Source organism: Neodiprion pinetum, chromosome 6 (assembly GCF_021155775.2).
Source record: "Neodiprion pinetum isolate iyNeoPine1 chromosome 6, iyNeoPine1.2, whole genome shotgun sequence".
NCBI classification, from domain to species: Eukaryota; Metazoa; Arthropoda; class Insecta; order Hymenoptera; family Diprionidae; genus Neodiprion; species Neodiprion pinetum.
The window spans coordinates 19,078,768-19,094,437 of record NC_060237.1 but is presented as its reverse complement, the minus strand read 5'-3'; the positions used below and the strand labels follow the sequence as shown (position 1 = coordinate 19,094,437).

The window sequence follows — 15,670 nt, the reverse complement described above, 5'->3', positions numbered from 1 at the left end:
GTGCCGGATTATTTTCCTCGTTTCAATTCACTGGAACAATCCCGGAACATAAGTAGGATAAAGGGCACTTTATATGCAAGAGTTGTATACCTGCATGGATATATGATATGCATTCCCGACAAAGTCATTACGCTAATTGTAAATCTGATGCACAGAAAGCTGCCGCTCTGGATGAAAATATACTAAATGCGCTTGTCTGCAGTAACGAGCTATAGCGGAGTTAGTTGAGCGAGAAATGAAAATGCAGCCACCGCGTAGGGATATGCTTTTGGAAATATCATGAAAAACTGAGCCTCTCCCGGCTTGCAAATTCACTGACCATTTGGAGAACTTGAAAAATGATAGCTTACACATTGAGACCTGCGGTATTCAATCACATCTTAAACGTAAGTGCAACAACCTCAATTCATGGGAAACAGCAAATCAATCGAGCGTGGCTCGGTACATTTTCAAGCTGGAATAAAAATGTTTGTTTCATTTTACCCGGATGGAGAATTCTTACCGCTTAGTCAAAAATGATCAAAATTGATAGACAAAATTGGACATTGTTAATTGTTTGCCTTTTTTCAACATTTCCAACCTTTTCCAACGACATTCGTACGCCTTATACGTACCAAAGTGAACTCGCTGCCTGAAGATGCGGCGATTAAGCCGCGGCTTAACGTCACGTCATCTGTTGGAAATCGAAAAAAAATCGATAGGTAGAAGGATAAATCCTGAGACGCGTTGAAAAGCTTTCACAGTAAATTTAATTAAAGTCGTCCTACGGTTGCAGGTCGAGTTAGTACAGCCACGCTAATCGAATCGGCTCTCGACGTAATTGAAGAATTCTCGGATATTGAACGAATATTTTTCAACCATCGGTAAAAGGCGATGCTCCAACCAAATTCAGGCTCGTATCTGCACACTCATTTCATATTGCCAATATCAAACTATAGCTGCAGAAGCCTAACAACTTCACGCCTTCACGGCTAATCAAACCAGATGCTTTAGGTGTTTCCTATAAGTCGATGCATCCGATGAACGTAATACCATGTCATTTGGTACACACCTTGCACTGACAGGCTGAAACAATTGCCACGTTCATTAACCACACGGAGAAAATTATAGAATGAAAATTTCGACAACGGTGTTAAGTATTTCACGATCACACTGTGCAATATACCTAGATTGAAAGTTATAAGTACTCAGTGAGTCATATAGATATAGCGAGCGGCTCATCATGGGTACCGTAACTCGGTAATTTACATCTGCAAGATACATCTCCAGGATAAATGGGTAAGTAGGTGTACAAGGATTCTGTGTCTACTTTAAGGGCCACGTAACAAAAGTGTCTGGATGTTAAGGAAACTAATATATGGTGAGAGTGAAAAAGCATTCGGATTTAACAAATGTCCTGCGCTGAAAACGTCGAGAAAAATAGTGTTTGTAATACTCTATGAAACTAATCATATTCCGTAAATAAAAATTGGAAAAAGTCAATTCAACACTGACGAAAAATTCTTAAAAATTTATCGATTTCCGTAAACTGCAGCCAAAGTTAAGACGTTTCTCTCGTTCGGTCCTTTAGTTAGGTAAAATCACACCCGACATACAGAGATGATTGTGTATTGAAATGATCGGATTATATATATATATATAATACACATATAATATATATGTATGTATGTAAGCAAAAAACAGCCAAACCAGCTGAGATCGAGGGAAGATATCCAGCGTCGCGTACGAAGACACAAGTTGCGAGGGTTTTGAGGTTTAATATTCATGATATCTTTGCGCAAAGTGGGCTTCCTTGGGTAATATGAATGATAATTGTGCTTTATTACCTTCCCCAAGATGCCTCCCTTGCATCCTCGTCCCGTCGCCGACTCGTTCAACGCGTCAACCACGAAGAAGCGGTGAGCGACCAAACCACGGTCGGTTTATATATGCGGTTCTCACGACTGTTGCCTACCAGCTACTCACCTTACTTACGAAGGCGCAGAGGCGGATTAATGCCGCAGAAACTTGCGGCCATCCCTTCCCAAAAGTTGTAATGCAAATTTGAAGACGACGCCGCATGCTGGGACCAACGATCGAGGGGAAACACGTTTCGTTCCTCAAATCCTGCAGAGCTAATTACCCATCGGCTGTTTCGCTGTATTAGATTGTAACTAAAAAAGTATCGTTGAATATGTTCAATATGTAAAGTATATATTATCTGGTATTCACTTTATATCTTGCAAAAATGTATTTTGGAGTTGTAGTGAAAAAGGGAAATAATCGGAACCTGCGTAGTGATAATAACAAATTAAAATTTATCACAGTGTAGAATTGAACAATTATGATACATATTTGCAACGCAATATTCGCCGGGATTTAGTCACCGCATTGAAAGTGGAAAACAGTTAAAGACCTTTCAAACTCGAACGTAAAAAATGAAACAATCATATCATATCATATCATATCATACATATCATACATCATACATCATACATCAGCCATAGTATTAAAGTTCGAAACCAAAGTTTGGATATTCGCAAGTTCGGGTGATCAGAAAGTGACGTCATCCACAATTTTTTTTCTCTTGACGTCATCGATCTATAGTAATCGTTAGCGACGAAAATTAGCTACCAAATTTCCAGTCTGGAAACAACGGCGCAATAGAGCGGACGTGAGAGAATCGCGCTCCGCAGATTTCGAGTACCGTGTTCTTTACCTCCTGGATCCTGCGCTCGGAGTCCGCTTTCTCGTGAAACTCGACTTCCAGGACAAGCGTTGCGTAGTTTCTATGCTCCAGGTTCGCTACCTGGTAAAACTCGACTTTTAGGACAACCGCCCCGTAGTTTCTGCGCTCTAGGTCCACTACCTCGTGAAACTCGACTTCCAAGAAAAGCGCTCCGTAGTTCTGGCTGTCCAGGTCCTTGACCTGGTGACTTTTGACCTTCAGGACTAATTTTCTATAGTTCTGGCTGTCCAGATCCTCCACCTGGTGGATTTTGACATCCAGGAAAAGCGCTCCGTAGTTCTGGCAGTCCAGGTTCTTGACCTGGTAACTTTCGACCAAGCACTGCGTAGTTTCTGCGCTCCAGGTCCGCTTCCTGGTGAAACTCGACTTCCAGGACAAGCGCTCCGTAGTTCTGGCTGTCCAGGTCCTTGACCTGATGACTTTAGACCTTCCGGACTAATTTTCAAGTTTCAATACTATCAAACCAATATGCATGCTTCAGATGACATTTTGAATTGGAAAAAAAAATCGAACGACCAGGATCAACAAATTGCAATTGGTGAGTGGTTGGCGTTGTATACATAGTAATACATGACAATAACGTCATTCAATTAGAGCTGAAATTGCTGTGCGAAGTGTTTCAAATCTATCAGCAATTAGCTGATTTTTCTGTGGTATTTTTTAACGAAACTTATTGTCATAAAATCACAATTGGTTATACTTACATGCATATGTAAACGTGATTTGTAGCATTATATAGAAAAACTCTTACGGTCAGATTCGGTTTGTGTCACATGCACAAAGACAGTGTTCATTCTGTATACTGTGAAGCAAATACCATAATTTTTTTGGGGAGTCATCGTGCCCCAGTCTCCCCTACAACTATGTCATCTGGTAAAACGCTGACAACGAGTAAGCGAGCGCACGAGTACAAAAACCAGTTACACTAGGCATCCGACCCCGAGCCAGCTTTAGCGAGCGAGTGTTTTAAAACTAGTCGATATTAAATATAAATGTGGCACAGACTTTTTTGAGCCGAATCTGGAACCAGCGTCAACAATTTTCTAAGAATTGCAGAGGTTCTGTTGTGATTATTTGTTTCAATAGGTTGTGTGTAAAGAAAGTTTATCGAGATAAACTTTTCTTCGAGAAGTGGCGTTTGTTGGATCCTTTGCAGAATGAATTTATAGCAGTAAATATCTTTACTGAAAAGCTCCGAATTTATCTAGCGAGTCCTTAAATTTCCCAAGTGGGATTGGAGAGGTTTCATGAATTATGTGCGGGCGGCCTGCACGAAGATGGTTCGAAACAAAGTTCAGGAGTTTGAACATCAGCAAACTGGAGATTCTGTAGGAACAAAAACCCAAAGCTTTTTATTCAAGCAATTCTGACAAATGTATAATTTTTTAATCGGAATTCAAAATAAAATCCTGCTCCAACTTTTACTCGAAATCAATTGACCACAAATGGGCCACTTCGTGGATATAAATAATTTGGGTTATTGGTCAATAAAACAATTTTTGTCTCTCAAGATATATTGGACATAATTATTGGCTGCCGTGTCTGGAAAAGATTTAACTCTCTTTCGCTAAATTATGCGTCCACACAATTCATCGATGATAACGATATCAAGGTGACTTTGAACTTGAACTACAACCTAGATCGAATGTAAGCACTCCATGCGTTTAGAGAGTTGGGTTGAATTTTTTATTCCAATCTCGTCCGAAACTGATCGAATTGCGAATCGATACCCTGCTCCCTGAATGTTGGTACATTCGTTAATCAAGTCGAAGCGTCGACGATTGCTAGCTGCCCGAACAATTTGGGGTAAAGTTAATCCCAAGGATCATATCTCGCCGGCTATGGATCCCCGGGAGACGAAACTCCCATAGAATTTCATGTGGGGTGGGGGGATCCTCGCAGATTATGCGCGTGATTGTAGGTACCTCGGTGTCCTCACGGGTTGTGGCATTGTTCCAAACGTAATATACGAGCCCCAACGTGATCCCCAAATTATGCCCCCTCTCTTTCTATCGCTCCGGCCTCTCGCCTTGGTTCCGTTCGTCGGCACGTCCATCACCCGGCTTCCCGGTACATGATAATAGTTTCCGGCATAATAGTTTACTAATGATACCTGCTCCCCTCATTTGCATATCGTGTACAATCCACCCCGGTTATACGTGTACCTTGTGCGTGCATCAATACAACTCCAAGCATTCCGCTGTGGGATACCTGCCATGCCGTCGACAAGCCCGAAATGATTTAACAATTGATATTATGTACGTCTATAATATTGCAGGGTGGCACTTGGCCTGGAGAGTGAAACCCACTATACAAGCCACACCGCGTGCCGTGTCAGTAACGTGCGATGTGAAAAGAAGATTGACGAATAGTCAGAGGAACCTAAATTACTGGAAATTTGATACTTCGTTATACATTCCACTTATTGTGAGTCAGACGTTTTTTCTCTTGATTGATGAACTAATTCTGAAATTAAATTTTCAGAAAGAATTGGAGTCATATTATTCGATTTAATAAGAAATTCTTGAAATGTATCCTAAAATATTCAACTACTTTTCAGTGACAACGAATGGTTGAAGCAACTTATCACTATTCAGATAATTGATCGAAGTAAACAGATTCAACACATTTTCGTCTAGGTAATAGTTAATTCACTAAGGAAATATTTGACCTGGAGATTGTAACTAACTTATCTGTGGAGTCAGCGAAACTTGAGAGTCTCTGTAGCTCAGGAACCAAATCTGATGTATATTCCCCAATATCACCAACTACAACCAAGACTTTGCATGACTCTCCAACCAAAGTTCACACGAACGATCGATTGGATAAGTCGCACGAGGCTGAATCTACAGTAATTTTATATCTACTCCGTTTCGTGACCGCGAAGTCTGATAACTTTGCCATTAAATACCCCGAAATTTGAAGGGTCGTTAAAGTGCCGATGGATCTGCGAAGGAGCAGAGCTAAGGACACTTTGATTGGACCAACGAGAGCGAAGAAAGGATATACGAGTGGAAGAAGGGTCAAGGGTTAAGGTATCAGCCTCGCAGGAGGAATGGGTGAGCGGATGAACCGAGGCCTGGCACCCCATCGTTCCGAATTGCTTCGTGGCCGATCTTCGCCGACAGAGAGGCATCAATTCGTTTGACTTTGCCGGTTACCCGATTAATCGACCTTGGACCCGGCGGAAAATTAGCTCCATCTTATACCTATACGAGTATGTTATCAACCTTCGAAGACAACGGCCGACAAACTCTTAATGGGCCCTGCAAGTTCCTTGCAGACTTGTTTCGAGTCTTGCCACGAGTTAGCCGAGTTATCCGGTTGCTCGAGTACCGCAAACCACGACGAAGGGCGAAAGGATACTCAGGGATCGCAGAGCGGACGTCATTTCTAATTCATGGTGAGTATTGGTGCCCTTATACGTCTGTCGTCACGTGTCCGTCGCTTAACCGCCCCTAAAAGAGAACTCTTGTCCCGTGGTACGCGGGTCCTCGACTAACGATGCCTAACGAGGTTTAAGCCGGGGATCCAGGCCGCTGGGGAGGAAACGCGTAAATTTAAGGCCGGGCTTGGGGTAGGTAACGGTAGTCGAGATTCCCGCGCTCTCGGTCGGCCCAGTGTCACCCTTCGAGACGTGAGTAAGGTGAAGAAACAATATCTCGATCGTTACCCTTATGAAGGGGAAGAGCGGACTTTCCCCTGTAAATTTGCTCTCTTAAGCGCTGAGGTCTTTTTGCAAGTAAGTACGGCAAGGTCATCGTGTGAAAATGAAGAAGTACAATTAAAAGCGTGAATTGTCAACGTCTGCACGTCTTTGAGGCCAACATGTCGAAAGAAGCAAGTCATTTTGTTGTTTTGATAAGTATTCGGTTAGGTAATGGTGTACCTGCATATAAGATAGAATGCAAAGTGTTTCACTGGCACTTTGCACTATTATGGACAAGGTGTTCGATGCAACAACTGAAATGTGCAAATTATCATTTTGATGGTGAAATTTTCACATGTATTTGAACAGCATCTTACACAGTAAACAATTGGTATACTCTTTCAATTTTACGGGTTGATGATTCAGGATAACAAGGAAAACTTTGATCGTCTCGGGTCTCTTGTGGGCTGCTTAGCGTTTTGTCAGGATCGATGGTTATTAACCTAAGTATAACAAGCGTAAGTGAAGGGGGAGTGTGGTTAGGAAATCTTGAGATCTCTCATTACCGATGCTGTACGTCTTGCAAAACCATTGCAGCAGTCGCTTGCGATGCTGTGCAACGTAGCGATGCCGCGAAACGAGGTAAACTAACAACGACGATAGAGAAGTGGGTAAGAGAGAAATCTAGTTCGAGAGAGAGAGAGAGACAGAGAGAGAGAGAGAGAGAGAGAGAGATAAAGCGGCAGTAGAAGACGCCATGATGGTGGAAGCTAAACTTTGAAACTACGCGACTAGCATTTCCGACCGCCAACTGAAAACCACTTCGAGCAATGCCTCTGCGAATGAGGTTACGAGGATATTTATCTATCTGCCATTCTCGAGTTCTTTGCTTAGGAGTTTAGGGCAGGTACAGCAGCGGCTGAATTTTTACTAATTACTGGAAGCGCTTCAGGATAGGGTAGGAAATTTTTGTTTAGCTAACCACAGAATTTCCGATTAGTCTGACTGTTTCGTCGCTTGGAAATCGAATTGAACGTTAAGGAAAATTTCGGTATTTAGAAGAACCAATGTCTAAGTAAATTGCAACAAACTTCACGTTGCGTTCTGGAATTTTCAAGACAACTGTTTTTAACATAACTCTCAGATTTAGCTGATCGAAGTATTCAAAACTGTAGCAAATCTTTCTTTACACCATATCTGGGAAGACTGTTTAAGAAAGTATGGAAAATTATAGATTTTTATATACATATAACACTTTTATAGATGAACTTTTTCATGCAAGTATTTTTCCATCACCATAGAATATGAACAAAATCCAAGCGATAAAAACCAATTGCAGAGATCTGAAAAACTTCTACGGCGGTTCTCGTGTTTTTCTTACTGGCTCCAAACTTGACCAAAACCATTACCTTATATTGTAGTTTCCTTTGACAGCTCAGCGTCGTTTCGTTTTTGTTTTGCGTACTCCTGCCCGATATACTTAAATTTTTCATTTCCTAAGATTCCGAAATTAGAAAATAAAAAATACGAAAAATGAAGTAATGTCAAAAAAAATTTTTATTCTAAGTAATACTAAACGAACACTTTGGAAAATATGTGTAAAGTTTGAAGGCGTGATGGAGCAAAGTTAGAAATAAATCATAATTAAAAGGGAGTGTCAAAGAATTATTTAGATTCTGGATTATCTCAATCAGCGTTCATGCGATGCATGCGAGGTAAAACGCGCGGTTAGCACACGCCTGTTAATCGTAAAGAGTACCATAACTATATTGATACGAATTATACGATTAAACTTGAGTAGGTATAATTTGTTCAAAGTTACGTAGATGGATAATTTTCAATAATCGCTAATTAATATGTCAAAGCGCGACGTTGCAATTGCACAATGAAGATCTTGTAACTATGTATAATTGATGCGTCGCATTCCTGTAGTATTCTGCGCAATGAAGTAACGACAAACCATTTTTTACGAAGTTAAAAAACAAAGGGAGCACATAGGTGAAAATATGCAATCAGCAATTTGTCACAGTTAATTTGATGATTTCATAGCAAAACGCCTTGAGTACGTGATCTCTTTTAATAACTCTAAACGGAAATGTTGATCCTATTTCAGAGAAATCGAATTTTTCCAAGCCCCATCAAAGTCACGAGCAATCACAAAAAAGCGTTTGGATACCATCATAAAGATTAGAAACGTATAAGCGACGGCTGGTAATTCGTGTAAAAAAGTTTCTCTGCAATCTACTTGTAATTTATTCCATTGTTCTCCCCTGTGGCCTTAACTTCGTGGCTCGAATCGTCAGGGTGATAACGATTAGGGAAAAGACAGGACAGGTGGTACTACAGTTGCTATTATACACCGGCTTCCTGATGACCGATAAAATTACTGAGTGCACATACCAACTGATGTGAAAATCGCAAGTTACCAGCGGTCGGTCAGACAGGCCGCCTAGCAACCATACCATGGTAAGTAACATAGTTACACATAGTTCGCGTTGACTGAAGATATATAAAAACTCACAGCCCCAGGTTATTTTTCGTAACAGTTCGGCGGGTTTTGGCAGGTTTTGGGTATTAGCAGTTTCACGTATTATCAACCAAATAATTGATGAGGCCGGTAAAAGAAGTTCTTTATAACCAAAGCCTACCGCGTGCAAAACGTTGGTAAGAAAAATTTTGAACTACTTCATTTTTAGTTTCGATCCTTTTAAGGATATGCATGTGAAGAACATTCTTTCTCTTTTTCTTTGGATTTGTTGAGCACATTTAAACTTACCGATTGAAAAAATTCAATGTCAATAAATAAAAATGAATAATGAGAATGAATCTATCGTGAGGTTCGTTGTAAATTAACTGGAATGAAGAATAAAAGTCTTGTGATTTTCTTTCAAACTTTGATAAGGTGTTAACATTCGCTTTCGGCAATGCATCTTTTTGGAAATTTATTTCACCTTCTGCATGATATTTAGATTCTTATCAAACCATATTTTTCTTCTCAATTGTTAAAATGCTAAATATTGATTATTGTCAATTCATGCACTGAGAGAAATTTATAGAAACCGCTACTCAAAAAATATAGTAAAGATTGCCATAAAGTGTTGTAATCAGAGGACATTCTAGCAATATGGTATTTTGTACAATACTGTATGCGAAATATCGCGAAGCAATTCATACTATACACGGTACGGTAAAATTTGCCGTCCTGACATAACAGCGAAAACTCATATAATATATTTGGTTCGACTAAACTATCGTATAGCGAAAATCATCATACTGGCATAGTAGTAAGAACTGGAGTAATACATTTAATAAAATTGTACTGTGTATAGCAAATATCTCCACACAGCATATATTAAGCATCACAGGATAGTAGAGTAGTTTGAGCCCAAGTACGAAATTGAAAATTTTACCATACAACACAGTTAAAGGCTTAATACTTTATGGTAATTTGTGCTCAAGTGTATCAAAAATGTTGATACACATTATTAATCAAATCTGGATATTGTATAGTGAATTTTACCGAAGTACGGGAAAGGAAAGTCGTACACTGAGAGAAAGTTTTAGTTCCGGTTACCGCTCGGTCCTTAACTATTTTCGTTTTTTACCACAATCGAAAAATACAGTTCTAGGTACAAAATGAAAATTAGTTTTCTAGCTGTTACCAGAAAGTCTAGTATTCGTTATTATTCTTTCTCCTTACGATCACTGTTACTATATTTTCTTGTAACTGTTGCGAAAATTTAATGCTTGCGCAACAATAAATTGATGTTAAATCCTTATTTAACTAAAAAAGTACAGAAAACCGCAAAACTGATTTTGCGTTGCAATTACCAAAATCGGATCGACAATAACGCAAAATGGTTACGCGTACCTCATTTTTCGTAATTCCAACGATATTAAAACAGTTTTTTTTACGATACCTATTTTAAATTGTTGAAATTTCGGAATTGTTCTCTTATCTAGATACCTATTTTAGTCAATTTTTCTAGATACTATAACAAATGAAATTTTTCTCAAAGTAGTATTTAGACAGATAGCGATAGTTACTGCGGATCACTGAAGTGGGATCCGTGAATTAACGATAGGGGATAGGACCGAGTGAATCTGGATGATGATTAATGAACAAAACATATATTATAGATGAAATAGACAGCTTATCTATTCCAAGGTGAGACACGGGCAAGCGGCAGGATTTGAATGCGTTCATGTATGAGGACGACTTGAAATAGCGATTGACTTGAAACTGTAATGAACGCGCGATAACACTTTCACATGAACTGTTACATCGCTACTTTCCCGAAACACATAGTCATAATCTGCTATTCCGCCTCAAAGGAAGTTGCAGCGAGTATAGTTATGACCTTGCATTGCAGCACATTTATTTAATTTCGAAAAGTGAAAATTGACTATACTGTTACGTGTCCGAAAGGTAAAGCTGAAAGAGTTGAAAAGACTGTTTAAAATAAGATAGGTGGTTTGTAGCCACCTGTAATGAAAATAGCAACCGCAACGGTAATCGAAAATAGTATAACAAGAAGATAGCCCGAGAATTGCTTTGCCCGTATTTATAAAGGTTTGCCGGTTGCATTGTCGCCTGGCATTTATGTATAATCATAATCCTGTGGGGTTGTATTGAACATGCGGATCACTTGTCACCAACCATAATCATGCTTATCATATGAAAATTTCTTTTTTTGGAATAATTAGTTTTACAAGGGCCCGTAATATATTTTTATTATTGTTAAGTCAAAATCGTGACGACGCAAAAAGTACAGACAGATGCCTTGGAATTTGATACAAGTGGCAGAAAAAGTAGATCATTGGTGGTAAAATTTTCCGGAAGCTTGAAGGAGTCTTCTGTGTCCAAAAAAATCAATGATATCAATTTAAACTAGCTTTTTCTTGTAATGCTAATCGTTTATCCCACCATCCATTCCCTGCGTAGAGAAGTAGGAACTAAAACTTTTTTTCACAAAAAATTGAGGTTGAACCCATGAATATTTAGTCAAAATTTTCAAGAATTTGAATCATACTGGAATCAATTCCCTGATTCACTGTATCGACCTAATTTTTCAGGAGAAATCGATTGCATGCAGTTTGCGCTGCGACAAACGAACCAAGAGTTACAGCCGGAAAATGAAAGATTCATGTCGTAATTTCTCTGCTGGTGGTCCCACGTTCTTTTGGATGTCGATTTTGCGTTTGACTTGTTTAAATCAATTCTGACATGGAAGGTTTTTTGCTCCAACAATCACGAAAAGAGTAGGCCTGACTATTCGCTAAATTTGCACTACTTTCATGAATTAAACATTGATTCTATTTCATCACGAATTCATAAGTTATACGATTGAAATTATGGCATTTTTCTTTGAAAATACGTAAGCTATTTGATGAATGGAGTGGAAGACGTGAATATCCATTTATTACGTTCCGCCTTTGCGGCGGAAATTTGCCGCATAAGATGGCGAACAAAATAGAATACGGAACGGAATTCTCGGAGAAACTAAAATGTTGGTATGTACTGAACAAAATGAGTCCTCTGGAAACTTCGTGGCTAAAATACGAAACGCTATTGAGCATTGAACTCTTTACTAGAACCGTTGACTGAGAAATGTAAAGACAGTTGCCCTAATGGTCTTTGGTGTGACAACCGAAAATCGTCGTGCACTTGCGCTCCCTGAGATGTTCCAACAATAGAGTTGAGAACTTATTGCAGAACATCAGAGATTTACGAATCTCGAGATGATGCTGGCTGCATTCACCTTCCGAGTAACACAGTCTTCGCAATGGTAAACCCAAGCCAGTACTTAGCCCGTGTGTACTGACCGACCTGTCGGCGATGAAAGAGATTAATGGAAATAAATTTCTTCCAAAATTGGTGGCAAAACAGTGATTCAATTGAAGTATGGGTACCCGAGAGAAGAGTGTATAAATAGATCAAACATAATAATAGATCAGATATAATAATGATGCAGAGACCGAAAAGTATATAGTTATATGCGGTCGACGTACGATATCAATATATATGATCCATTTACGATGAATACGTGATGCATACTGTAAGTATTGTACTTTTCCAGAACACAAACTAGATTCCCTTCAACAATACGTCTATGATATGAAAATAGAAGAATTATTCATTTCGAAATGAGATTCTATTCGACGCGCGCTCGTGTTTTTGTAAGCACAGAATCGAAACGCTGTTTCAGCTAGTCGCAAGTGAAGTATCTACGTTGGGTACAGAAGCAGAATTGTTTTTCGAAAAGTGTCCGTCTGGAAAGAAATTCAGAGTAACTGTAATACATCACGGATGCGCTAATTTTGATCGAGATGAAATGGATGCTCCGTATATGAGAGTGTTTAACGCAGTGTCCTGATTTACAGACCTGAAAAGGTGATTGTCGGCGATTCTTTTTTTTTTTTAATGGGAAGAGATAAAACGAAGCTTCTCGAAACCTAAAGTGTATTTTAACACACAATTGCAAAGTACAAGCAAAATTTTTTATCATCCAACTGTCGCAGAACGGCGGCGTTATTAGCTGACCCGTTAACTGAAGAATATACCCTTTAGTCAGCGGCTGACCATCGAAGGGCCTAGCCGCTTGAGTATGTAATCGGGAAGGAAGATAAAGTGCGTATTTCTTGTCTGGAATGTAAAGACATATCATATAATCATACATCATACATCATACATCGTACATCACACATCATATCATACATAGTATTGAAGTTCGAACCAAAGTTTGGATGTTCGGATGTTCAGAAAGTGACGTCATCCCAAATTTTTTTTCGTCTTGACGTCATCGATCTGAAATCAGCTAGCCGAATTCCTCAGTCTGGAGACAAACGCGCAGTAGAGCGGACGTAAGAGAATCGCGCTTCGCAGATTTCGAGTACCGTGTTCTTTACCTCCTAGATCCTGCGCTCCGAGTCCGCTTTCTCGTGCAACTCGAGTTCCAGGACAAGCGCTGCGTAGTTTCTATGCTCCAGGTCCGCTACCTGGTGAAACTCGACATCAGGGACATGCGGTCCAAACTTCTGGCTGTCCACGTCCTTGACCTAGTGACTTTTGACCTTGAGGAGTAATTTTTCGTAGTTCTGACTGTCCTGGTTCTCCACCTGGTGGATTTTGACATCCAGGAAAAAGGAGGTATGACCCGAGGTGGACAAGGAGGAGGACGCGAAGGACGAGGAGAACAAGGTGGACGAGGAAGACGAGGATTTGTGCTCGGTGAGTTCACGATTTTGACAATATTTAATGGCAATTGTAATTGTATTGTATTTGAAATTTTTCAAACTTGTCATGTTTACAATCAATTATTTCAATTCAGTTTTCGCGCAAGCACAAATTCAATAACTATAAATGTACTAATAAAATTTACTATATCCTTAATTAATCAATTAATTATACTCATCCTTACATAATATTTTTGATGTGTTCTTATACTGAAAATATTTATTACTATTCAAGGTATAACCCAAGGTGGTTGGCGGTGGTTGGAGGTGGCCGGAGGTGGACGAGGAGGAGGACGAGGAAGACGAGGATTTTTGCTAGGTGAGTTTATCATTTACATAATATTTAATGGCAATTGTAATATATTTCATCTAAAATTTTTCAAAATTGTCATGTTTGCAATAAATTATTTCGATCCATTTTTTGCGCAAGCACAAATTCAGTAGCTATAAATGCGCTGATAAAATTTATTATATTATTAATTAATTAATTATTTATACTCATCTGTACACAATATTTTTGATGTGTTCCCATACTGAGAATATTCATTACTATTCCAGGTATAACCCGAGGTGGTTGACGGTGGTTGGAGGTGGTCGGAGGTGGACGAGGTGGAGGACGACGATTCGTGCTGGGTGAGTTTAACATTTTTATAATATCTGATGAAGTAAGATCAGCATCAGGAGTAGGAATAGGATTAGGACCAGTAGGCGGAGTAGGAGTACGATCAGGAATAGGATCAGGAGTGGGAGTAGGAGTAGGATCAGAAGTGGGATCAGGAGTAGGAGTAGGATCATGGGAAGATGTAGAAATAGGAGTAGAAGTAGGAGTAGTAGTAGGAATAGGACTCGGAGTGGGAATAGGAGTAGAAGTAGGAATAGTAGGAGTTAGAGTAGGATTAGGAGTAGGAGTAGCTGGAGTAGGAATAGGAATAGTCGTCGTGGTAGGAGTTGAAGTTGGAGTAGGAGTAGGAGTAGGCGGGGCGGGGGCATGGTGGGGAGGGGAGGGGCGGGAAGGGGATATTATCATATCAAGTTATCAGTAATAAGCAATTGCGGGTAAAATATTAGCTTACTTTTGTAAGTATTTATGAATGTACCTCTATGAATATTCATTGTTGGTATATAAGGTCTGGCAACGTACCTACTTTCTGTAAGAGATGTTGAAGATTTTCAACATAATTATGTTTCAGTTCTGTGCCCCACCTAGTGATCCACTAGTACATATCCTCCGACGTGACATCGCTGTGCTACGTATAAAGAAGAAAAGATTTATTAAGATGTAGATTGCTCCTCTCTTCTTGCCATTGTGCTTTCAGCCATTGTTTTGCTGTGTGTTTAAAATTAAGGACAGTATATGTATAATATAGAATAACAGGTACAGCTACGAATATAGCACTACAATAAATTTTATAGAAATGAGCTCTCATTGAGATTTCTCTGTATTTATAACTCGGCGCGAGAAGGCAAAAATCAATGTAATGCCATCTGTAAGGTAATTGGACTCGTATTTGCACTACGAAAACTCGTTGGGCATTTTGCTGTAAAGTTTGAAAAATTGTTGTACAAGAAATTAAATGACCAAAAAAATGGATAAAAAATATTATCTCCAATAGTGAATGTAGCTAATACAGCCTTAACCGTATATTGATTATGTTAATGATCTATTGTGACAAGATCGAAATTAGATAAGCTCTCTAAATACCCTTTTCTAGTCTATTAATTTATATCATGTATATGTAAATGTATATTTCTTCAGTTTATACAATCACTGCACTAGGATTACCCTTGCCACGTTTTATGGTGCGCTTTCGTAATTTGTATATTATTAACCTTACGTTTTACTCTATTTGCGACAAGTTGCGAGTGTTTCTAATTTCTTGGCAATTATTTATGTACATGTATGTGTATATATGTATATGTATACTTACGCATGTGTATATACATATATATACACATGTTTAAAACTAGATTTTGACAATAAACACAGAGGTTTTAGTATATTCACATACGGATTTCTGTGTATAGATATACTTGAACTAAAATATCCTTATCTCTAA

General features: G+C 39.1%; 1 long non-coding RNA gene across 1 annotated transcript; it reads left to right on the top strand.

Annotated features, from left to right (window-relative positions):
* The first annotated feature begins 12,908 nt into the window (after nt 1-12,908).
* On the top strand, nt 12,909-14,904 carry LOC124221610 (uncharacterized). The gene is made up of 4 exons (XR_006883842.2): nt 12,909-13,608; nt 13,849-13,932; nt 14,172-14,246; nt 14,804-14,904. It is a non-coding gene; the product is annotated as an uncharacterized lncRNA (long non-coding RNA).
* Nucleotides 14,905-15,670: the final 766 nt, after the last annotated feature.